General features: G+C 43.7%; 1 protein-coding gene across 1 annotated transcript in view; it reads right to left on the reverse strand.

The window, feature by feature from the left end:
• The window catches only part of SMNDC1 (survival motor neuron domain containing 1), a 16773-nt gene extending 16544 nt beyond the window's left edge, over nt 1-229 (reverse strand). Inside the window, exon 1 of the mRNA XM_026650924.2 lies at nt 110-229. The gene's annotated coding sequence lies outside the window, so the exon portion shown is untranslated. The remainder of the gene's footprint in view (nt 1-109) is intronic.
• Nucleotides 230-25203: the final 24974 nt, after the last annotated feature.

The following is a 25203-nucleotide window of genomic DNA, read 5'->3' on the forward strand; positions in this document are numbered from 1 at the left end:
CGGGCCGGGAAGCCCCGGAGCAGCCTCCGGTGGGAGGCGGGGCGGTGCCGGGTCTCGGCTCGGCCTCCTCCCAGCTGCGCGGGAAGGGTTAATAGCCGCTTCCTCTCACCTTGGCCGCGGGAGGGGGAGTCCGCGCCGCGCTCGGTCCCGTCAGGCCTGGGCCGCTTCCTCCTCCCCGCGACACACGGAGCCAGGAGCCGCGGGCGCCAACAATCGCGAGACTTCCGGTGGAGGGGGGGGGGTGAAAGGACGAGTCAGTCACGTGCCCGCCGCTGGTCAAAGGGCACGAGGCCGGGAGGGATCCGCTCTGGGTGGCCACGTGACGGCAGCGAAGCGCTCGCGAGAGCTGGTTCATCCGGGTACCTTCGTGGCGTCGGCGGATGAGGTAGAACGCCAAGCTCCTCCCCTCCCGTGCAGCCTGGTGGGGGGGGGGAGCTACCTCAGGCGCGTGTCCCCTCCGCGCTGCAGGGACCGAGGTAGAGCCATGGCGCCTGAGGGGGCCTGTGCACGTGCTGGGGCGTTGCAGCCGTTAACCGCTGCCCCGCCCCTCGGCAAGGCCAGGGGAGCTGTTCGCGTCTCTGCTTCCCAGGTGGGGAAACTGAGGCACAACGCGGTTACGGCTACGGTGGCCACTCATCTGTTACCACCATAGTGGACATGCCAGGTCTTTGGGGAATGGCGTGACCCTGCCCTCGCCGGTGGGACCTGGGCCTCACGGGTGCCTGGAAAGTCCGGCTGGGGGCGGGGAGACCCATTTATAAGCGTGTGCTGATCTGCCCCCCCCCCCGGCCCAGCATGACATTGGTCACACTGTTGGGGGTGGAGCGGGGCGCTCTTCAAAAGGGCAGCCCCTGTTCGAGACCGTCCAAAACCACGCCTGGTTTTGCCCAAGGAGGGACAAACCCTTGAAAAGCAGGATGGTCTGGTGGTGTAATAGCGAACAAGTGGTCTGCTTAGTTAAGGCCCAGGCTTTCCACGTCAGGCACCCTAAATCTCACACACACCCCAATTTAAGGGGTTTTAGGCACCCCCGTTTGAAAAAAAAATGTTGGCCTAGGCTAGCCTGAAGAACAGCTCTGTGTAAGCTTGTCTCCTCTTTCCCCAACAGAAGTTGGCCCTATAAAAGATATTATCTAAGCAGCTCTTTTCAAACATGTAAAACTTTCTCCTCAATTGCCCCTGGGGCTGATGTTTATTATACAAGCAGAAACATTTTTTAAAACAAAGTTTCACAACATTCAATTCAGCTGTTACTGAGAGTGCCAAACCTGCGGAAACTTTGCTAGATATTTTTTCATAGACTGCTTTGCACTCATGGCTCAGACTTGATTTTGTAAATCATGTTGCCAAGTTTGAAGCATGTTGCCAGAGTGAAATGCATAGAGGAATTAGTTCTGTAAACTGTAACAGAACATTAACTTTCAGAAGGAGAAAGCTAATCATATGTGGCTGCTTTTAAAAACATCACAGGTATAGTCCTCAGTGATATGTACTTATGTTTGCCTGCACACACCCACACAGACTAATAGCTACATAATGTGCATACGTACACATGTTCAAAACACTATATTCCTGGTGCCCTCACAGCAAAATATAATTATCCCCCCAACATATAGGGAAACTGAGGCACAGTTGCTATTATTCCTGGGCATCTATATATGTGGCAAGAGGCTCAATCGACAACTAAAGACAATCACTTTATCAACAAGTTTACACTCTAAGCTCCTAACCATGCAATTTGATCTATGCAGATTGACATTTACACTGGCATGAAGTTCTGTTAAAGGCATTGGCTCCTCATGGGCAGATTAAATTGCTGTTTTAGGGGAACTTCATTTGTGATAACTTGTACAAGACCACACAACAAATCAGTGTTTGAGCCAGGATTAAAATTTTTAATAAACACTGGCTCCCAACCCTCTGCCCATTTCTCTACCAGGCTACTTCTCCAAGGCCTGGTCTACACTACGACTTTAATTCGGATTTAGCTGCGTTAATCCGAATTAATCCTTAACCCGTCCACACAACGGAGCCAGTTACTTCGAATTAAAGGGCACTTAAAATCGATTTCTGTACTCCACTCTGACGAGCGGAGTAGCACCAAAATCGATTTTGTTAATTCGAATTAAGGGTAGTGTGGCCGCACATCACTGAATTAATGTGGTTAAAATTAATGGGGTAGTGTGGCCGCACACCACCGAATTAATGTGGTTAAAAACCAAATTAATGTGCTTAGTGTGGCCGCGCACAATCGAATTTATACAATCTGTTTCCCAAATTCGAATTATCTAAATTCGAATTAATCTCGTAGTGTAGACGTACCCCAAATATTGAGTCCCTTGTACTTAACAACTCCCCCACTCAGTCCCTAACCAAATGGAAGAAAAAGTCAAAACAGCCCCTCTACGTAGTAAGGTGCCACAACAACCCCTCAAAACAACCCCTCTACGTAGTAAGGTGCCACCTATCACCTTGTACATGTTAGTTCGATCAAACCAACCTCATCCATCATATTACCCTTTTGCCCCTGTCTTTAGGATGGGTCAGCATGTTCCTTGTTATCTGTGTGGAATGTGCTAGTGTCGGAGTGTTCTGGTACCATCCTGGCATATGTTTATATCTCTAGTGTCCAGTACCTTTTAGGTATGTGTGTTTTTGCAACATCAGCCCTCTCCTTGCTAGACTCTGAGCTGGGCCTGCCTCTTGCTCACAGCTTAACTTTGCTTTATGTTAACAAAGTCTTGACCCTTACTTTAGTTCAGGCTTTAGGCATCATACCAGGCCTCTGATACAAGGGTTTATGTTTCAGGGCCTGATCTAATTACAGTAACCACACAGGGAATCTTAAAGGATTAACATCAATTGAAAAGTATTAGGTTCAGCAGAATCTGCCTGCTTAGAGTAAGGCTCAGCTCTTTCTTTGTGGAGGAGTGATTTGAAATTCCAGGTGTCTGACTTACAGTTAATTATAAGAGACAGCAGGGGTACCGGGACATGGTGTGCACATAAACTATAGCTCTACTAATTTGTTTCTTCATACTCAGACATACAGTATTAAAAATGTGTAACTTCACAATACTTTATCAATTGATAATTATACAGTCTTTCATACCAGCGTGCTATGGTGCCCATTATCATGCAGTCTGATTTAAAAATATATATCAGAATCAAACCACCCTGCCCTCCAACTCTCACCCACCCACCCACCAAAATTCAGCATCAAACAGCAATTTAGAACAGGAAGTGGGGAGGGGGGGGGGGCCAATTTTGTTTTTGTGAATCTAACCCTTCATTTCCTTTGGTTTTATTTAAAAAGATTAAAAATGCCCCATATCAAACATTTAATTTTGACTCAAATGAAACATTTTATTCAACCCAAAACAAAAATTTCCAGCTTTTTCTGATTCACCAAAAATTCCAAAAAGTTTTGGTTCAATCTGAACTGATTTTCTTTTCTGTAAATTTATTTTTTTGGACCTGAAAAATCACTTATCCATGCAGCTCTACTACTTAATCATTAAGATGACTTTCTACCCCTTGCTGATTATCTATACAAACACGCATACCTCTCAACTGTCCCACATATCAAGAGGCATTGCTCTCATTTTGGTCCCAAAGTTACATCCATTTCACACAAATTTAGTCTCCCCTGATTTTTATTTTTTAAAATTGTTTCCATAAGAAAGAATCTTAAAGATAGGTTCATGCAGAGTTATTTTTAATTACACTAATGAAATGCAGCCCACAGCATTTTTAGTTTCCTGCATGAATCATTTTTCTGTCTCTCTCTCTGCGTCCCCCATTTAGATCTTGGTTGATTCAAGTATATGGAAAAAATGATTCTCACTAAATCAACTGATTGAACTTGCAAGTTATAAGGGTGCGAAACAGTCTGCCAAACCTGGGCATTTTCTAAAGATCTTTCATTTCTTTAGTCTATTTCTGTTGCTGCTGACCTTTTGAGGTCTGTTAGTATAGGCTTTGGCCTCATGGATAGTATTAACCCCTACTCTCATTTAAAATGGGAAGGCTGACCATCAGGATTTGCAAATTACCACCGGGGACAGGTTTCAGAGTAGCAGCCGTGTTAGTCTGTATCCGCAAAAAGAACAGGAGTACTTGTGGCACCTTAGAGACTAACAAATTTATTATATGTGTGTATATATATTTCCTCAATATATGTTTCACTCTATATGCATCCGAAGAAGTGGGTTGTAGCCCACGAAAGCTTACACCGGGGACAATGAACAGAGAAATTCTTATTCTCTCACTATCCACAGGAAACTGTACAGAGACAGCAGACACCTCCCAGTGGAACTCTGCCCACAGAAGTATGTTAGTGCCCCCAAAACGTAACTCGAGTCAGAGACCTATGCTCATTATACTCTGCTTCCACTGCCAGTAGCAGATTTACATGTAGGCCCAGAGACTTCGTGGAGCCACTTACAAGTTGCCCCCAAAATAAAAGGGTGATGGGAGAAATGTAACTAGAACAGCTACAGAAAGGGGTTTGCAGGAGACAGGAACAACCACTCTAGTCTGGTGCACAAAAGATGGGCATGTTCCACTGAAAGACAGGCATCTTTGAAGCACTGCAGGTGTTTACTTGTGTTGGGGATTCTGTTGTAGAATATTAAATTCACATCCTTGGTTGGTCTCTACGTGAGGATGATATACACAGGCTTACCCCACTGGGGACTGTCACCCTGGAACTAACATAAAATGGTCAGACCAAAGGTCCATCTAGCACAGTATCCTGTCTTCCGACAGTGGCCAATGCCAGGTGCCCCAAAGGGAATGAACAGAACAGGTAATCATCAAGTGATCCATCCCCTGACACCCATTCCCAGCTTCTGGCAAACAGAGGCTAGGGACACCATCCCTGCCCATCCTGGCTAATAGCCATTGATGGACCCTATCCTCCATGAATTTATCTAGTTCTTTTTTGAACCCTGTTACAGTCTTGGCCTTCCCAACATCCTCTGGCAAGGAGTTCCACAGGTTGATTCTGCATTGTGTGAAAAAATACTTCCTTTTGTTTGTTTTAAACCTGCTGCCTATTAATTTCATTTGGTGGCCCCTAGTTCTTGTGTTATGAGGAGGAGTAAATAACACTTCCTTATTTACTTTCTCCACACCAGTCATGATTTTATAGACCTCTATCATATCCCCCCTTAGTCGTCTCTTTTCCAAGCTGAAAAGTCCCAGTCTTATTAATCTCTCCTCATATGCAGCCGTTCCATACCCCTAATAATTTTTGTTGCCCTTTTCTGAAACTTTTCCAAGTCCAATATATCTTTTTTGAGATGGGGTGACCACATCTGCATGCAGTATTCAAGATGTGGGCGTATCATGGATTTATATAGAGGCAATATGATATTTTCTGTCTTATTATCCATCCCTTTCTTAATGATTCCCAACATTCTGTTCGTTTTTTTGACTGCCGCTGCACATTGGGGTGGATGTTTTCAGAGAACTATCCACAATGACTCCAAGATCTCTTTCTTGAGTGGTAACAGCTAATTTAGACCCCATCATTTTATACGTATAGTTAGGATTATGTTTTCCAATGTGCATTACTTTGCATTTATCAACATTGAATTTCATCTGACATTTTGTTGCCCAGTCACCAAATTTTGAGAGATCCTTTTGTAGCTCTTTGCAGTCTGCTTGGGACTTAACTAACTTGAATAGTTTTGTATCATCTGCAAATTTTGCCACTTCACTGTTTACCCTTTTTTCAGATCATTTATGAATATGTTAAATAGGACTGGGACCAATACAGACCCCTGGAAAACACTACTATTTACCTCTCCCCATTCTGAAAACTGATCATTTATTCCTACCCTTTGTTTCCTATCTTTTAACCAGTTACTAATCCATGAGAGAACCTTCCCTCTTATCCCATGACTGCTTACTTTGCTTAAGAGCCTTTGGCGTGGGACCTTGTCAAAGGCTTTCTGAAAATCTAAGTACACTATATCCACTGGATCCCCTTGTTCACATGTTTGTTGCCCCCTCAAAGAATTCTAGTAGATTGCTGAGGCATGATTTCCCTTTACAGAAACCATGTGGACTATTTCCCAACAAATTATGTTCATCTATGTGTCTGACAATTTTGTTCTTTACTATAGTTTCAACCAGTTTGCGCAATACTGAAGTCAGGCTTACCGGCCTGTAATTGCTGGGGTCACCTTGGGAGCCCTTTTTAAAAATTGGCATCACATTAGCTATCCTCCAGCCATTTGGTACAGAAGCTGATATAGGTGATAGGTTACAGACTACAGTTAGTAGTCCTGCAATTTCACATTTGAGTTCCTTCAGAACTCTTGGGTGCAGGGCCGTCCTTAGGCATACACGGCTGCGTAGGGCACCTGAAAATTTGGGGCACCACTGGGTCTTAGTGTCCACACTCCCGGCACTTCCTATCCCTGTTCTGACCTTTCCTGCAGTCTCCCACAGCTGGCTCCGGAGGGGATCTAGTAACTTAAAAGTGAAAAAGCCTTCCAGCCTGCCAGACCTATTAGCACAACACTGAAACTGTTAAAGAGTCATTCAAGTGGTAATGCAGCCATTTAACAGGCATTTGCCAACCCCCAGGTATATACTGTCAGTTTTTAAATTTACTGATAAAAACAATTGTGCATTACTGTAATATTTACTCAGAATATGTTAGTCTACAGGACCTTAGTTTAAAATTTGCTTTAAAAATATTTCATTAGTGAGTTGGTGAAGATTATAAAATCACATCTCTAAAAAATCCTTGCATTGATTTTTAGATGCATAAGAACGGCCATACTGGGTCAGACCGAAGGTCCATCAAGCCCAGTATCCTGTCCTCTGACAGTGGCCAATGGCAGGTACCCCAAAGGGAATGAACACACAGGTTATCATCAAGTGATCCATCCCCTGTCACCCAATCCCAGCTTCTGGCAAACAGAGGCTAGGGACACCATTCCTGCCCATCCTGGCTAATAGCCATTGATGGACCTATCTTCCATGAATCTATCTAGCTCCCTTTTGAGCCCCGATGCACAATCATCCTTACCTTAAATGCTTGGATCTTCAGACATATAGTTTTTTAAACAAATCCTTCAAAAGACCACCCTTATCTAAAATACACATTTTAATTTTAAATAGTAAAAAAAACTTGCTTCCAAAGTCTTCCTGTCCTTTCTGTCCATCCCTTTCTCCTTTCACCCCCTCACCTTGAAGAGAGCCCTTAAAGGGACAACACCCCTTTCCTTCCAGATAGCTGGACAAAAAGTTTCCCTTTCTTTACTTCTGACTATCTGATGAACTAGTTTTAAGAGAATCCTTCAGCAAAATCAGTACCTAGTAAGATATAAAATCCTTTGTTATGCCTAAAATCTTTGGAGACATATTTTTTAAAGTTGGTGAAATTTCATAAACATGTCTATTGTTATGGAGATCACACAAAGTAACTTAGTGTTCCCTTTTTCTAAAAGCAGTGAACATTGTTATGAACACACTAACCTCTGTGACTGATTAATTTAAAATAATGTCTTTGTTTCAGTGAGTTAAATATGTAGTAATCTGGAATGCTTACTTTATGAAGGCTTAAGGGTACATTTAAAATATAAAATCAACTCAGAAATACTGATTAAGAAAATGTAAAACAGAGAAGAGCTGCATCATGTATTCCATAATATTTAATGTTGTGTTCAGTAATACAGCTGACTCGACCTGACTACAAAGTTTTTGCAAATAAATCTGTGACAAACTTCAGGGCATATCAAAAAACCTGTGACTGACATTTTTTATTCCCAAGTTTAGTGCTTTTAATTAGGTACCTTCTGCATGTCCAGTCTTCACCATCTGGCTTGCAGTGAAAAACGTGCTTCATTTTCTTTAGAAAGAAATTGCAGAAGAGTGTTTTTTTTTCAAATGTCATTTGCTTTATTTGGATTCAGGGATTTGGCTGGAAGAGAGTGAGCAGGGTGGGGGAGGGAAGAGAGGAGGGAGACAGTGGGGAGAAGGTAGGGCCTGGGCAGAGTGGGGCGTGGCCTGGGGCGGAGTAGGAGTGGAGTATGGGTGGGGCCACAGGCAGAAGAGGTGGGCTGGGGAGCTAGCCTCCCCAAGCGGCAGCTTCACCCACTGCAGAGCGGGTCAGCTCCCGGACACCCAGTGCGTACTGCAGTCTCCTTAGGCAGGGGCTGTATTCACAGAGCCGAATGCTCCAGTGCCATGCATTCTGCGTGAGGAGAGGGTACGGGGGTCTCTGTGGGGAACTGTGACTCTCCGCCATTGTGAGGTGGGCCGGGAGTCTCGGTATCCTTTGCTGTCTCATCCCTCCCCCAACCCCCGGGCTGCCATTGGGCATAGGGGCACCAGTTTAATATTACTGCGTAGGGCCCCTTAAATCCTAAGGACGGCCCTGCTTGGGTGAATACCATCTGGTCCTGGTGACTTGTTACTGTTTAGTTTATCAGTTTGTTCCAAAACCTCCTCTAATGACACCTCCATCTGGGACAGTTCCTCAGATTTGTCACCTAAAAAGAATGGCTCAGGTTTGGGAATCTCCCTCACATCCTCAGCCGTGAAGACTGATGCAAAGAATTCATTTAGTTTCTCCACAATTGCCTTATCGTCCTTGAGTGCTCCTTTATTATCTCCATGGTCCAGTGGCCCCACTGGTTGTTTAGCAGGCTTCCTGCTTCTGATGTACTTAAAAAGTAATAGCAAATTTTCTTTTGAGTCTTTGGCTAGCTGTTCTTCAAATTGTTTTTTGACCTTCCTAATTATATTTTTACACTTCATTTGCCAAAGTTTATGCTCCTTTCCATTTTCCTCATTAGCATTTAACTTCCACTTTTTAAAGGATGCCCTTTTGCCTCTCACTGCTTCTTTTACTTTGTTTAGCCATGGTGGCTCTTTTTTGGTTCTCTTACTATGTATTTTAATTTGGGGTATACATTTAAGTTGAGCCTCTATTATGGTGTCTTTAAAAAGTTTCCATGTAGCTTGCAAGGATTTTACTTTTGGTGCTGTACCTTTTAATTTCTGTTTAACTAACCTCCTCATTTTTGTGTAGTTCCCCTTTCTGAAATTAAATGCTACAGTGTTGGGCCACTGTGGTGTTTTCCCCACCACAGGGATGTTAAATTTAATTATATTATGGTCACTATTACCAAGCAGTCCAGCTATATTTACCTCTTGGACCTGATCCTGTGCTCCACTTAGGACTAAATCAGGAATTGGCTTTCCTCTTGTGGGTTCCAGGACTAGCTGCTCCAAGAAGCAGTCATTTAAGGTGTCAAGAAAATTATTTCTGCATCCCTTCCTGAGGTGATATGTACCCAGTCAGTATGGGGATAATTGAAATTCCCTATTATTATTGAGTTCTTTTAGTAGCAGGAAATTGTCTGATAAATGGCAGAATAGTTGGTGGGAACTGCTAGAGAAAAGATCAAGGAAAATGGAGAACTTTGATCAATACTAAAAGCTTTTTTCTTGACATTCCTGTGTTGTACGTTAGGGGGCAGTGCCGCTGCACAAAACGTCCTTATTTTGCAATGCCTTGGGAGTTTTTTCTGCAAGCTTGTAACACAAAGCAGCCTTTTGTAAAATGTTTGATCTTTGTGTTTACAAATTATTGTGATTTTTTTTTAATATGTCTAAAGCTGATGAGATTAAATTCTTGCAGTTGCCCAAGGAAACCGCTGAAACTCGGCAAATCTTTTAAAAGATTTGCTATCTCCTTTGCTTAGGTGCAGGCAAACAAGCAGTTTTCTCTATCCCTCAGTGTTAACTACTGCGGCTGGTTAGGAGTTGCTGGGAGAGACAAGACAGAAGAGGTAATATCTCTCACATATCCTGTGCCCAACATGGCTACAACAACACCCCAAACTAGGAGTTGCTGTGTCACATGACAGGGGACTGAAATCTCTATGCCAATACATCAGCTTAGTAGCAAATACTGCCCTAGAGGTAACTGTATCTGAATAGGTTTCAGAGTAGCAGCCCTGTTAGTCTGTATCCTCAAAAAGAACAGGAGTACTTGTGGCACCTTAGAGACTAACACATTTATATCTGTATCCGAATAGCCTTAAGCCCTAATCCTGCAACATCTTGCGCATGGTAGGACTGCTGTGGCAGCACTGAGCCCCCGTCACTGAAGACAATGGGTCTCTACATGGGCACGGTCGGCTGTCACCATGCAAGAAGTTGCATGAGTGAGGCCTTTGTGGTCAAAGTGTGATGCAAGGATTTTTGGGCTTTATTAGTAGGACTTGCTCCTTGGCTAGGCTGGCCTGGCTCTGTGGCAGCATATCTGGCTTGAAGACTGTTGATAGATTTGGTTGGCTTGGACCTTCAATTAAATCATTTTAGATTATCACAGACTTCACTTTCAGATGTTGCAGGTTTTCTTGAGGGTAGGTTTTCTTTCTTTCTTTCCTCCTGCAGGTGGTGCTGTCTCAGACAAAGTCAAACGGTTGTTTCTATCATTTGTTTATTCATATTATAGGCAGAGCTGGCAGTGCTGCCTATAGTTAAGATTGCCAAGCGTTATCTTGTTTTCAAGTTGCTTATAACTTGGCCAAATTTTAACGGTTTGGACTGATATTTTCCATGCTGAGTGTCTGCCCCAGGCTGAATGTTTTTGGAAAGCTTCAGCAAAAATGGTTTGGCCATTATCAAGAACAAGGTTAGAGAAAAATGTGTTTTCTCCACGATAAAATAATTCTTACAACTATTTCACCAGGAAGCTGTAATGTCTCCATGTTTTGAAGCAAGGACATAACATGTGGTATAGGGTTGTCCTGCTGTCAAGGATATGTGTTTTCCTATTCCTAGGGGGAGTGGGGAGACACCTTAATTTGGCCAAGTTATAGGCCTTTGAAATATCTCTATTTGCCCATGCTCAGTAGAGGTTAGTTAGTTAGTTTGGAAGCTAAATTTCCCAAAGATTCCGGCCTGGTCTACACTTATTAAAAATCCACACCCCTGAATCCTGTAGCTATGCTGCGCGAACCCCCCAGTGTAGATGCAGCTAGGTCGATGGAAGAATACTTTCACCTTGCTCGGGGAACTGGTGTTGCTACAGCGATGGAAAACCCCCTTCCGTTGCTGCAGTTTGCATCTATGCTACAGGGTTACAGTGGCATAGCTATGGTGCCGTAGTTGTGCTGCTGTAGCACTTGTAGTGTAGACACGGCCTCCATCTGCAGTGGGCATATTCCAGCCTAGGGATGTGGGGGCTCAGCAGGTCTGTCCCAGTAGCCAGGTGCAGGGCCAGCTTTAGGCCAAGTCAGGCGATTCCCCTGAATCGGGCCCCGCGCCCTTGCCGCCGCCGGTATGCCGTACCGGGGCGGCCGGCTTCCCCAGGGGGCAATTTAAATGGCCTGGGGCTCCCAGCAGGGCCTTTAAACTGCCACCAGAGCCCCACTTCTGGAGCCCTGGGGTAGGGCTGCGGGGCTCTGGGGGCTATTTAAAAAGTCCGGGGCTCCCCTTGCTTCTACCGCCCCGGCCCTTTAAATAGCCGCTGGAGCCCCACCGCTTCCCCAGGGCTCCCTCAGCTATTTAAAGGGCCGGGACAGTAGAAGCAGGGGAGCTCTGGGCCTTTTAAATAGCCCCCAGAGCCCTGGGGTAGCTCCCCTTGCTTCTGTTGACCTGGTCCTTTAAATAGCCGCGGGAGCCCTGCTGCTTCCCCAGGGCTGCGGCAGCTATTTAAAGTGCCAGGGTGGTAGAAGCAGGGGAGCCTCTGCCCCGCACCCCCTGCCCTGCCCGCACCAGCCCCGCACCCCCTGCCCTGCAGCGGCAGCCAGCCCCTGTCTCCAGCCAGCCCCGCACCCCCTGCCCCCAGGCAACCTTAATTCCGACATTTCCAAACTCTTGAGTGATTGACTTTGGAACTTTAACATTCTTTTAATATAGTTTTTTATATCTAATATAAAATCAAGGTTTTTTGGGTGTCCTGGTGAGTCTTGCTGACACCAAATCTGTAGATTGAGTGTCTAACACCAGAGTAATATCCAAAGGCTAATTAAGTGTGGCTTTGTCTTGCACAGTTTTCCTTTCATCCTGTATAGAAATTGCACAACAGAATTACTTTAATGCTGTATTATGAATATTGTGGGTTCTGTTTATTAGTTAACTAATCACAGTTAAATTAGCTTTTCAGAGTTGAGCCAATTGCTGACTGCAGAATCTACATATGATTGTAATACTTTCTTTGCAAACATGTATGTAAGAAGTGCATGCACAGCCTACATAAATATCCACAATGTGAGTATATCTGTGTCAAACCTTTAGATCCTTTATTTCTATGAGAAGCTTTGAGACAGAATTCCTTTGAAATGAGAGAATTCCTACAGTGTGTAAGAAGTGGGGAGATACAGCAACCACCCATCCTGTTACATGAATAAACTTGTTAAATCATCTCCCCTGGATCATATTAGTCACCACTGCTTGTGGGGCGAGACTGGCTTCATGTGGTTTAGCATCCTGATGCCGGTTACCAGCATCACTATCTCTTATTTCTTTCAGCTGATGGACTCTTAAGGAAACAGTCTAAAGAAGGGACTCCAGTATTTTTTGTACAAACAACATGGACTTCTCCTACAGTGATACATTCTTAAATGCCTTTGCGGGTGTTTCCAAATGAAGATGTTTTGGTGGCTTTACAGCTGCTGATGTCAATGGAGATGTTTACATAGAGGGCATTTGGAATTTTTTGCCATGTCTCCCTTATATTTCAGGTCAGATGGAAGAAAAAAATTACATGCAGCTACAGGAACATGTTGATATGCCTTTAAATGTTTTTTTTTTTTTTTTTGGGAGGTAGAGGCACTTCAATATCCACCTTACTAGGATGGGAGAGAAAAAGATGGATAGCTATGTGGCTACTAAGGGTGTCCTGAGATCTTGAGAAGAATTAAGGTATGTCTACACAGCCAGTGGCAGGAGCCTCCAAGCCTGGGTCAACAGACTTAGGTTTGGTGGACTCGTGGTAAAAATAGCATCTTCTTCCTAGACTTGAGAGCCCGAGCCACAACATCTACACAATTATTTTTAGTGTGGTAGCGTAAGCAAGAGTCTGTCAACCTGGGCTCCGATGCTTGCTGCCACAGGCTGTGTAGACATACACCATGATGCTTAGCTACAGCGATTCTTGCTTGCACAAGGTGGGCTCACCATTCGCGCTGGTAAGGCTTGTGCTCTAGATATAGCTGTGTAGATGTTGTGGCTCAAGCAGGAGTTCGGGCTCCAAAGCCTGGGGGAAGTTGAGTGGGCTTGAGTGCCAGAGCTCCAGCCTGAGCTGCAATGTCAAAGCTGCGTCTTCACAGCTGTTTTTGGAGCGAAGGCACAAGCCCTGCAAGCACCGATCTGTGGACCTGGGCTTGGAGACTTGCTCCCTGATGCAGTGTAGAAATGCCCTAAGGCATATTGCAGATGATCAACTTCCTCTGCTTTCAGGGATGATTGATAGGCTGTGCTACTGTGCTCCACCCCGTATTGGAATTTTGAGAACCTTGATGCCAAAATCTCAACCCCATCATTTGCATTATTGTGAGCAGGTCTCAGTTCTTCATTAGATGGGCCTGAGCTGCAAAGTTTGACTCCAGTTCCAAACTTTCCCCCAAAGTTTTAGAGGTCTGATAGGAGTCAGTTTTGCTTTGTCCAATTAGAGGTAGGATAGGGCACCGGGGATGTGGTCAGAATTAGATCCAGACTTCTCAAGTTTGGGTATGGCTGGATGTGAGACCGTTTCTACCACTGGTCTCCTCCTGTGCAAGAGGAAGTTGTTGATAACATTGAACCTTTGGCTGCTATGTATAGGCCAGAGCTCAACATAAAAACCACCCATTGTTTGAGAATTAAATTGTGGCATTCCACCAATAAATGGTGTAAATGACCATTAGAATAGGTCATATTAAAGCTAATATGTCATGTTAAGTTCTATTGATTTGATTTACCAAGAAAAATGAAATAGAAATGGCTTCATTGACAAGGTAGAGCTTACTGGATTCAATAGTAAGTCGAGTAAGGCCCCGACCCTCTGCAGGTTACCAGTGAACAGCCTCAGCCTCTCAACTGTTGTCCCTCCCTTCTACCATCGCCTACATGTCAGCTACTGCCCCAAACCCCCCTACTAAAAGAAGTTAAAATTCTATTTGCGGTGACCTGTTGAACCGGTGTGGTCTTCAAATCTTTTTGGAGGGGGCAGAAGGGCATACGGTGTAATATTGATTATTCAGACACAGCGTGCTTCTGTGCAGGCTTCTAGTTTTGTACTAGGCCAGTAACATGCTATACTTATAAAGGACAAGGCTGAGCAGCAGTGTATCTGCCTGGTTACTCTTGCTGCCAGTTGTAGACAGTATAATGTGATCTATTGCTTTTAATTATATAATGTGCCAGATCATGTTGTGAGGGGCACATAATGAATTGCTGTATAAATAATGATGATGAATAAATAATGAGATATGGCACAGCTGAAAGTTGGGCCTCCCTGAAGTCAAGGATTTTTCTTTCAGCGTCATCCCCTGTATTCCCTTGGGATTTGCATGTTGTGCAAATCTCCAGACTGCTAGAAAGGTTTTGTGGGGTGTTCAGGTTGAGGGATTTGTTTAGAGACTATCATGCAGATGTCTCATGTATTTGAAACTCTGATCCCCATGAAACTACTCTGAAATGTGGGATGGCCACATACCAGAAGCTGGTGTGTTAACTAGCCCATTGCTGCCTCAGGTATTAATTTTGTATATCTAGATATGACTAATAAGGGAGTTGCTTCTTTCAGTGTTAGCGGATGACCAATTTGTACTGTTAGGAGGAACAAAGCTAGAGGAGGTCGTGTTACCCAGAAAGCAAGCACAATCCCCAGAGTGAGTCATGAAGCTTATACATTAAGCCACAAGGTGATAAACTGGTAGCAAAATTCTAACATAGCTATGCCAGCTTTATTTCTTCTGCCTTTTGACAGAGATGGTTCCAGGCAGCAAAGTTTTGTTGTGGGTTTCTAACACCCATAAAGTTAAGGGGGTGTTTGGAATTAGCATCTGAAGTATGAAAACCTAAGGGAAACGAGGAAAGTGACGGCCTTGTGCAAATCATAAAGGATATCAGGCAGAAGAAGGGAGTTTGCATTTTCCCCAGCTCAGTTTTCATAGTATCATTTTTTTATTTCTATAGGTGCCCTGTGGATCACAGTGCTGCTTTGGACTGGGTGATCCACATATTAAAATATCAGCATTCCAGGAGTGGAGAGGGGAGGGCCATGAGGAGAAGGGCATGAAAAAAATCTGAATTATGAATAAAATTAGTGATACCTAATGCTGGTGAAAGGCATCTAACAGACCCCCTTTCCCTGCTAAATGGACTTTAATCTATGCTACCACTGTGGCTTTAAAAAGCCATATGGGTGCTATTTTAACCATTTTCTCAGTTTTCAGCCTCTGTTTGTCCCTCCCCTGCTGACAATTCCCTTACAAACAGATGGTGTCTCTTCTCAAATCATTAAATGTTCTTCAAAATGCTTAACCTGGGTAAAATATAAAACCAGGGATTGGGAATCCAGTTCCAATAAAATATAAATGAGCCCCCAAATCCAGATGAGATTTAAGATGAGGTTCAGATTCAAGGACAAAGTAAGGTTTTGGGATCCTATTAACAGGCATAAACCTAGTGAGACATTGTTTTGAAATGCTGGCCTCAAATGGCTGAAATCTCATTAGATCGGCTGTTTTTAAATAAGAATTTTTGACATGTTGGAATTAAATCTCTCAGACTTCAGCAGCATCAGAAAAGGGTAGATCTGAACAGGGAACCAGAACTGTATTGAGTGGGTTTAGATCTGAGTATTAATATGTGACAGCTGTGTCTGGCTGTCTGAATATCTGCTGTATGAACATTGGTGATTTTAATAATTAGTGATCTGTAGCTTTTCTTCAGAAGAGACGTATATCTAGTAACACCTTTACAGGTCCCTATCTGCATTAACATGGTAATGAAGCGAGTTCAAAAAGTGCTGAAGACAATCAGTGTGCTTAATGAGATTATATGCAAACCTCCTAAAACAACTTGCCTAAGTAATCACCGAAAGTGAGGGGGGAAACCTTTTATTAATTGCAAAGCAGTATCTATCTTAACACTGAAATAGCAACAGAGGAGAGATTTAACATAAGCCAATAAAAGGCAGGAAATTAGCTTTTGTTTCTATGCAGCTCCCTTCCACCCCTAACCCCCAATGTAATCAAGTTGAGTTGCGTGTGGAAGAAGGAAGGAAGAAGTGAATTGTATTATATATTGACTCAAGTATGCACCCCACAATGATGTCTTGAGCTGAGTAAATGCCTCACATCCACTTCACAAGAATCAGAACTTTGGTCTTAGGCTTTCTGCTATGCCCTTAGTAAAGAAATATGCATCAGTGTAACCATATCAGTGCAGTTCAAACGACTGTAAACATCTAGTGAAGATGTGCTGCACCAACGTAGAGTTCTGATTTTGACCTTCCACGCTGTCTTTGCATAAAGTTTAATCGCTTCCAATTTGGAGTGGTCAGATGCCTTGCTAAGGACTGTAAGTGGGGCCGTTGTTGCTCCCATACTTTGCTGCTGTGGCCAGTTAGAAGTAGTCTACATACTTGCAGGCTGCCCCCAGGGGCAAGGGCTGCCTGGTTCCCTCATGGACTTTGCTTCCCTTAGTTATTGAATGGTTAAAATGCTTAGACTGACATGCTTGACTTGACTGGACTCTTAAGACAACAATGTTGGGCAATGAAGGGAAGGGGATTCTGATGGACGAGGCTGTATAATGAAGCATGATGACCAATTCTCTAAGAATACAGAGCAGCTGAGAGTCACAGGAAAGGCTTACTAAGGTTACATGATTCTTCGAGAATTGGATTGAGCCTGTTTAGGGGCTCTTTCTGCAGTACTCTGCTGTTCAAGTACAGTTTTGTATTATCAACTGCTACTTCATGCTTTTTTCTTGTTCTGTACTTTGTCATTAAGGTAGGCATCTGTTTGAGACAACCTTAATTGTGTCCTAGTCCTCTTGGTTGAGGAAGATCACTGATATGCATCTTGGAGAAAAACTGAGCTCTGACCTTAAGGGAAGCAGGATTAGAATCCATGGGTAATATAAGGGCATGGGCAATAGTGGTTGGGATTTCCATCCCTAAACAGTGTCATGGGGCTGAGTTGGTGCAATACAGACCAGGAAAGAGCTAAAGGACCTAAGGATTCAAGGTTCTGGTGCAGAATCCAGACAGTTTTGTACCATTTTTAATAAAGTAATATTTGATAGTGCACTTTCATCCAACACCGAGCCTTTGAGACTCAGTGACAATCAGCTAGCTTGTGCATGCCAATGCCTCAAAGAAGTGTTCTTTGTGTGGCACAACACAAGTCCAGCTGGAACCAGCCAGTGCTGAAAACCTCACAAGACAGCCTGATTTTTCAAGATCACAGTCCAGCTTCCAGACTGAAGAGTTTTAAGCCACGAATCCAAATGTTGGGAGGCTTATCCCAGGGAAAGCATGGGACTGGGGTTCATGGGGTTCAAAATGATCTGGACAAACTGGAGAAATGGTCTGAAGTAAATAGGATGAAATTCAATAAGGACAAATGCAAAGTACTCCACTTAGGAAGGAACAATCAGTTGCATACATACAAAATGGGAAATGACTGCTTAGGAAGGAGTACTGCGGAAAGGGATCTTGGGGTCATAGTGGATCACAAGTTAAATATGAGTCAACAGTAACGCTGTTGCAAAAAACAAACATCATTCTAGGATGTATTAGCAGGAGTATTGTAAGCAAGACACGAGAAGTAATTCTTCCACTCTACTCCGCGTTGATTAGGCCTCAACTGGAGTATTGTGTCCAGTTCTGGGCGCCACATTTCAGGAAAGATGTGGACAAATTGGAGAAAGTCCAGAGAAGAGCAACACAAATGATTAAAGGTCTAGAAAACATGACCTATGAGGGAAGATTGAAGAAACTGGGTTTGTTTAGTCTGGAAAAGAGAAGACTGAGAGGGGACACGATAACAGTTTTCAAGTACATAAAAGGTTGTTACATGGAGGAGGGAGAAATATTGTTCTTCTTAACCTCTGAGGATAGGGCAAGAAGCAATGGGCTTAAATTGCAGCAAAGGCAGTTTAGGTTGGACATTAGGAAAAACTTCCTAACTGTCAGAGTGGTTAAGCACTGGAATAAATTGCCTAGGGAGGTTTTGGAATCTCCATCATTGGGGGATTTTTAAGAGCAGGTTGGACAAACACCTGTCAGGGATGGTCTAGATAATACTTAGTCCTTCCTTGAGTGCAGGGGACTGGACTGGATGACCTCTCGAGGTCCCTTCCAGTTCTGTGATTCTATGAGGTCGAGGTTCTATTCTTGGCTCTGTCAGTGATTTGCTATGTGACATTGGACAAATCACTTAGCTTCTCTGTACCTCAGTTTCCCAATCTATAAAATGCGGATATTTACCTATTTCACAGGGTGGGGGTTAAGGCTTCATTCATGAAAGTTCGTAATGTGTGAACTTCTCAGCCAGAAAATGTTATTGATTGAAAAAGTATGGTTATTTATCCAATTCTAACTGAAATGTGTGTGGTTGTCCCATTGCTGCTTAAAACCATGTCAAATCAGCACCAGGCACACTGTGCTCTTTTGTGACATATGTAACATATGCCAAGATACAAGCTGTGATCCCTGTCCTTTTCTGTAACGTGGCCAGCAGATGTTGCCCTTCTTGTACCCTTTCGCAGTCTGATCATTGTCTAAATGCTGCAGGTGAAATGTATGTCACTGAAATACTGAGGTGAGCCATGTGGTGTGACGCTTCTTCTTAGCGTATGCACAACATGCCCCAGGTGGCACATGACCAGGATTTATCACCGAATTTGGTCCGCAGGTTGGATCATTAGCTTCTCCAGTACGGGCTGGTTACTGATGGGGAGTGCGACGTGAACACTGATCCATGTCCCTCGGTCTGATACTGAAGAAATAACAAACCCAGAAGGCTTTGAAGTACATGACTTCAGATAATTTTAATGACTAAAAAAAAAATGAGGATGGAGCAGGTAAGCCTGTCAGTGTAAATGAAACTGTGGGATACATATCCCACAGCCATGACTAATTCGGTACACTGTGACTCAGCCAGTGATGCATTATCAAGAAGCTCTGAGACCTTCTGGCCTCCCAGTTAACAAAACAATAAATAAAAACATTCTATTTTATATGACTAATTGAATTCTTGAATCTAATTTTATTGCCCCCAAACTACCAAATGACTAAAGCTGTGCGAAACAGCGGGTCTGATCCACAGGGGGTTCTGTGAATGCTTTCTTGGGTTTAAATTCCCATGGGCTTGTGCCTCTTGAGTATTCATCTGAGTTCTGTTCGAATCCAAAGCAAAACTAACATGTTTCACTTGGTTTAATCACAAACCGTATGTTCAGCTCAGGTTAGCTAGAAAGGGCAGCAAATCACAGGGATCCTTGATGAATCTGGGCTGAACTTCAAGTTTGCACTAAGATGAATAGGGAATTTTTCCATGGTTTGGGGCTTGAAGCAAAAGTTTTGCAAAATTCTAGACTGAAATTCACATTTGGCATTGTATTTTTTTTTTTTTTTAAAGCATGGGCCTGAGCCAGGGCCGGCTCCAGGCACCAGCTGAACAAGCTGGTGCTTGGGGTGGCAGACTGTTCGAGGCGGCATTCTGCCCAATCCTGGGGTGCACGGCCGTTTTTTTTTGTTTGTTCTTGTTCCGCTCCGGCCGCCCTGTAGGGGGCGGCGGCGCGGAGAACCAGCACGCCCTACAGGTCAGTCCTCTTCCTTCTCTCCCCGCTGACCGGAGCGCAGCCCTCGCGGCAGGTGGCAGGAGGCGGCGCAGCGGGAGGGGCCGCGTGGCAGCGCCCCTGCTGTAGCCCTGGCCGTCCCCTTCTCTCTCTCTCCTGCCCGCTCCCTCCCCCTTCTTCCCCCCCCAGCCGGTCCCCCTGCACCCGCGCTCCGGCTGCGCCGCAGGGTTTTTTGTTTTTTGTTTTGCTTTGCCGTTCTGGCCGCCCCGTTTTGGTTTTTTTTTGCTTGGGGCGGCCAAAAAGCCAGAGCCGGCCCTGGCCTGAGCCATTTGGTTAAGGCCCCTTTTGTATTTTTTTGAACTTCATTTTTTTCAAAGAAGTATTTAATCTGTTTGTTTTTCAAACACATCAACTGCAGGACGAAAATGACATGTTGACAAAGTCTAACCAAAACATGGTCACGGAAGGGTGATCAGCGACCAAGGCACTGGACTGGGTCTCTGGAAATCTGGATTCCTCTCTTGGCCCTGCCTTTGATTTTTAAGTTAAAAGATCTGTCTTTTGCTTTTTGAGATCTCCCTGCCCACCCCCAAAACGTATGTGACATTTAGTGTTGCCCAGGCTCCCAAGTAGATAGAGCAAGGTGACCCTTGCCCCTGCTGCAGGAGCTCTCACTGGCTGCCTTATGGTGCAGAGCTTCTTCCCAAAGCCAAAAATTCTAATTATGTCCCCGCACCCAACCCTACATCTGCTTATCGGCTAGCCCAGCAATTATTTATGCACCCCTACGTCCGTTCTGGCCCCTCAGCCCAACCTATCTCCTGCAGCTGCAGGGGTTCTTCACCTCCCTTCCCCTGTTTTGGGGCGGGGGGTGGCTGCAGCAGGGTCCTCCCTCTTCCCAGAACTGGGGAGGGGACAGCTCAGGATTCATCACATCCCCTCCCTTTCCTGTGCCTAGTGTTGCAGGGATGGAGGAGTATCAGAGGGGTAGCTGTGTTAGTCTGGATCTGTAAAAGCAGCCGAGTCCTGTGGCACCTTATAGACTAACAGATGTATTGGAGCATGAGCTTTTGTGGGTGAATACCCACTTCGTCGGATGCATGCATGCTCCAATACATCTGTTAGTCTATAAGGTGCCACAGGACTCTCTGCTGCTTTTACAGGGATGGAGGAGCAGATTGACCCATGGTTCACAGGAAGGATGGAGGGAGGAGGAAGTGGCTGGGCCCTTTCTGCTCCCCTTTCTCCCCTTGTGATGTGGGGTGTCAGCTGCCTCTTCTCTACCTTCCCCTCTCCAAAACCTCCTCTCAGCTCCCGAGGGGTGGGGGAGAGTTTTTCCTACCTTCAGCATCCTTGACTTGCTGCTCTTCCCCAAAAGAGGGGACTTTTCCCTTGGGCAGGATTAGAAATCTCAACTGCTGGAACTTCTCATCAGTGTGAGATAGGATTTTATGCCCTGCTGGAGCCAGTTACTGGGCTTGAAATTGCATGCATCAGCAACTCTGTGCCTTTGTTTGGTACGGAATGGGATAATACTTCCTTCCTCCTCCCACCCTTTGTCTCTCCTGTCTATACAGGTTGTAAAATCTTCAGGGCAGCGATGGTCTTTTACTTTGTGTTTGTACAGTGCCTAGCACAATGGGGATCTGATGGCATTTGGGGCTCATTGTCCTTCAGATCGTTCCATAACATTCTCCTCTGCCACGATGCCTACAATAAACTTGACAACGGTTACGCATCTGCTGTGCTGAGACTACTGCCTATCATCAGGCTGACCAATATGGTCTCATTGCTTCGTTTGCTTCCTCCTGCCTCTCTGTAACCACCTGTTGTCTTGTAAGTTCTTTGGGGCAGGGACTGTCTTGTCCTGTGTTTTGTACAGTGCCTAGCATGATGAGGTTCCGGTCCATATGCTATGGGAATATAAATAATAAAACTTGCCAGATTTTAAATTTTCAGCAGACTCTGAGAAAAATGATCTTCTGGCCAAATCTGAACTCTTGAATTTCAAAATTTGACACTATGGACATCTTGAGAATTTTGTTTGGAAACAGAATCACTTCTTGAATTCTGAGTTGTTAAACCTATCAGGTGTTCATTGTCACACCATCTTTTGCCAGAAGCTGGGAATGGGCAACAGGGGATGGATCGCTTGATGACCTGTTCTGTTCATTCCCTCTGGGGCACCTGGCACTGGCCACTGTCGGAAGACAGGATACTGGGCTAGATGGACCTTTGGTCTGACCCAGTACGGACGCTCTTATGTCTTTGCACATTTGTAATAAAATGCAAACTAATATTACTTTTGAGGCTTTTAAGTTGTCTGTAGAGCTAGTCAGAATGTTTTCACTGAAACATTTTTAGGCCAGAAATGACTTTTCAATCAACACAGTTTTTACAGAGAATGTTCGTTTTGCTTGAACATTTGGTTCCTGGAGGAAAATTAGAAAAAAAAATTGCTTTTTGGGTTTTTTATTGAATCATTTGAGAAATTTTGGGGGGAAAAACAAAAAAATTCAACATTTCTCATGAAAAATTATTAGTATTTTTCAACCAGCTGTACTTGGCTGTGATCACTTTGCACAGGTCCACCACCTATTAACACATTTCCTTGGTGTAGACAATTCTTGAATTTATTTTTATATATATATATATATATATATATATATATATATATATATATATATATATATATATATAATATAGGGTTTTCGTAAATCAAGGGCTGTCAGTTGATGTTGTAGCCTATTTTTTATCTTCTGAATCCCTTGTATAAAGAGGGATGACATGAATGACTGTTCTCTGCTAGTTTCACCTAGAAGTACCTGTTTCCTTGTTTGTTGACATGAATTAAATGTCCCTTTCACTCACTGTTTTGAGTCCACGCCAAGCACTAGTGTTGCCCATAGGTTGAGTTTGCTCATTGATCACTGCTTCATATACAGCATTTTGTACGTTCTGTATTTATCTCCCCGCTTCTATCCAACAAAAGGGCCTACGGGTGGAAATAGAACTTTTGCACTGGCATGAGCCCTGCTCAGGAGTTGAAGTGCAAGTTTTACTCTGAGGGGTTTTCAGTGGCGTATGTGAAAGAAGTAAATGGGTCTCAGTCTGCATCACAAGAAACTCATCATCGTAAGAGACAGTCTCATTGGCAGTCTCAGTAGAGAGGCCACGGAATTGTCATGTAGACTGAATAACTCACACTATGTGTCACCGTATTCCATATGAACATCGTTGGTATGTCTGATCATGTCTCCTTCTAGTGACTGGCCCCAGAAATTAATAATCTGCTACTTCAGCAAAACTATTCACATTCTCCTTTCTCTGAAATGGTATAGTCTTGTGCTTTTTGATGTGTTGATGATCCCATTCCTGAACAAATTCCATTGCCGAACATTCTGTCTACATGTCTGTGGTCATGGTTTGTGGGATAGGGATATACTAGAAACCCCAAAATATAGCTGCAAGTCCATTTGTAAGGAAGCTAAAACACCTTGCTGTTAAAGCTGACAAACTTTCATTGAATTCCACACACATGAAAGCCAATGAAATACGACTGCTGCTCTACAAACATTTCAGACCTCAAAAGGCTCATGTTGAGATGTTTCATTTGAGATAGGATCCCAGCTAGATGGATTACAGAAGAATGGTGCCATTTCAATACCACTTAATATTGCCCAGAGCCTGAGAGAGAAAGAGAGAGAGAGAGAAATCCCCCCAGAACACCATCTGTTACATTACTTGCTTGGATTCACAACTCTTCATTTTTCAGGTACACTTCAGTGCCAAAAAACTAACCAGCAAATCTTGGCACATCATGGAATTCTAATGGGTAGCTAAGGTAGGGGCTATCCACAAATTAACAGCTTTGCTGCCCAGCTGGAAGTGGGGGAAAATACATGTTTTGCTTGTTTGCTGCTCAGTCCCTGAATATTGTTTCATGTGAAAGTGGCATCCACCAAATACTTAGGCAGCATTTTGATTTTACTGAATGGCTGTTTTTCTCTATGGAATAAATGGGAGGTTTTCCCTGCACACTTTCATTTGGAGTCTTTATGCAGTAGCCTGTCACTTTGTAAAGCAGCTGGGAATTTAACGAGTACAAATGAGAAGCTGTGGATAATTAGGCTTCTGGGTGTTTGAGCATTATTATTTTTTTTAAATCAATTAGCTAATCAAGAAAGTGCTATTGAGACACATCATTTTTTTTTTTCTTCAAGCAAAGTTCCAGCTGGGTTGACAGGACAGATCCTGGTAGGAATCCTGTATCTGAAAGGACTCCGAAGACAACACCACTGGGCAATGAAGAGAAGAAGATTCTGATGGACGAGGCTGTATAATGAATCATGACGTTGATCTGTGGTTCATGCTGACCACAGAGCCTAGCTGAAATCATTCTTTAGCTCTCTGCCAGCTGCCACATACAAACTTCCTACTTGCATGGACAACCTTTGAATACAGCAACAATTTATCTCCAGAGTTAGGGGAGTCAGTCTGTCTGACCCTGGAGATAAGTTAATAGTTCATTCTATGTATGTATCAATAATATCATTTGATAAATACAGCCAAGGATTTACAAGATGACTAGTGATTTTTTTTTTGACCAAAACCAAATCCTTTATTCCCACAGTTTATAATTGTGTTCCAAGTATGTGTGTCCAACACAACCTTTAAAAAGAAACATGCCATTAACAAACTAGATCAGTTCACTGATGTGTATGACTCCTTGATGTTCAGCTTGTAGTTAAACAAGACCAGTCACAGTAAAAGACATTTGAGTGATTTTACGTGCCTCTGTTTTGTGGATAACTAACTGAGATCTCTTAAAGGAACCTGATTTACAGAAAGTGTTGAAAATCCAGCCCTTTTAATGTGTCTCAAGGTGGCAACCCCAAAACTGAGCCACTTAAAATCACTAACACTTCTGAATGTCTGTATGGTATTTTCAAGTGCCTATGTGGCTTAGGAACATGAACCCCATTGAGGGGCAGGGCTTGTGCTCCCAAGTCCCCTATGTGTTTTTGAGAATCCCAGCCTTGTTCCATATCTCTTGCTGAATACATAGGAAGCTAAATACTAACTAAAACTTTCATGATGACATTGTTTTGGACTGTGAGATTGTAACATGCAGTGATGGAAGGCGTATTGGAACCTACTGTTCTCTTGCTGTGTGGGCAATTATTCACCTACCACAACTCCTCCATGCAGTGAAGAGAAGAATAGACCTCTCCATATGAGTCAAGCTGTAATACATATGGTACAAAGCTGGGGTGAGAACTGTAACCCAAGAAGGAGGATCTGATGTTGACATATGTGACAGTAAAAGAAAATAATCCTTTAAACTTTGCTCCCTCTTACATTTCACAAATTCATTTATACATTTCTTGTATTTAAAATGAGTAAATTTAGTGCTCATGAAAACGT

This window comes from Terrapene carolina, unplaced genomic scaffold (assembly GCF_002925995.2).
Source record: "Terrapene carolina triunguis isolate 2854851 unplaced genomic scaffold, T_m_triunguis-2.0 Scaffold95, whole genome shotgun sequence".
In the NCBI taxonomy this organism is placed as follows: Eukaryota; Metazoa; Chordata; order Testudines; family Emydidae; genus Terrapene; species Terrapene triunguis.